This window comes from Geospiza fortis, unplaced genomic scaffold (assembly GCF_000277835.1).
Source record: "Geospiza fortis unplaced genomic scaffold, GeoFor_1.0 scaffold1571, whole genome shotgun sequence".
Lineage (NCBI taxonomy): Eukaryota > Metazoa > Chordata > Aves > Passeriformes > Thraupidae > Geospiza > Geospiza fortis.
Window position 1 is genome coordinate 48,694 of NW_005054791.1, and position 1,392 is coordinate 50,085.

The window sequence follows — 1,392 nt, forward strand, 5'->3', positions numbered from 1 at the left end:
GCCATGGCCAGCAGCCGCCACTCGTCCTGCGCCTGAAACGGGGGAAAAAAACGAGAAATTGGGAAAAAACGGAGAAAAACAAAAAAAAAATGGAGAAAATCGGGTAAAAAATGGGGGAAAATGGGGGAAAAAGAGCAGAGCCTGTGCATGGCCATGGGCAGCAGCCGCCACTCGTCCTGCGCCTGAAACGGGGCGAAAAACCGAGAAATTGGGAAAAAACGGAGAAAAACAAAAAAAAAAAGGAGAAAATCTGAGAAAAAATGGGGAAAAAATGGGGAAAATTGGGTGAAAATGGAAAATGGGAAATAAATGGGATAAAATGGGGGAAAAGGGAGAAATTGCGGAAAATGGAAAAAAATGGAGAAAACCCAAAAAAACGGAGAAAATCGGGTGGAAAATGGGGAAAATTGGGGAAAAGGGGGGGAAATGGAAAATAAAAGGGAATAAAATAGGAAAAATGGGATAAATTGGGAAAACCAGGGGAAATGAAAATGGAAAATGGGAAATAAATGGGATAAAATGGGGGAAAAGGGAGAAATTGCGGAAAATGGAAAAAAATGGAGAAAACCCAAAAAAACGGAGAAAATCGGGTGGAAAATGGGGAAAATTGGGGAAAAGGGGGGGAAATGGAAAATAAAAGGGAATAAAATAGGAAAAATGGGATAAATTGGGAAAACCAGGGGAAAATTGGGAAAAATTGAGAAAAACAAAAAGAGGAGAAAATTGGAGGAAAAATGGGGAGAGAAATTGGGGGAAATGGGAAAAATCAGGTGGAAAATGGGATAAAATGGGGGGAAATGGGGAAAAACGCAAAAAGATGGGAAAAATTGGGGGGGAAATGGGGAAATGCGAAATTGGAGAAAAATGGGGGGAAATTGGGGAAAATTTTTAAAAAATGGGGAAAATCAGGTGGAAAACGGGGAAATGTGAGCAAATTTGGGATAAAATGGGGAGGAAATGGAAGAAATTGAGGAGAAATGGGGAAAACCAAGGGAAAATGGGGAAAATGGGAAATCGGAAACAAAGGGAGGGAAATTCAAACAAAATGGGGAAAATCGGGTGAAAAACGGGAAAAAATGGGGGGCAAATGTTCCCAGTTCCCTCCAGGTGTGTCCAGGTGTAACCAGGTGTACCCAGGTGTAACCCAGGTGTATCTCAGGTGTAACCCAGGTGTATCCCAGGTGTAACCCAGGTGTATCTCAGGTGTATCTCAGGTGTACCCAGGTGTATCCCAGGTGTAACTCAGGTGTAACTCAGGTGTATCCCAGGTGTATCTCAGGTGTAACTCAGGTGTACCCAGGTGTAACTCAGGTGTATCTCAGGTGTAACCCAGGTGTATCTCAGGTGTATCCCAGGTGTACCCAGGTGTAACTCAGGTGTAACTCAGGTGTA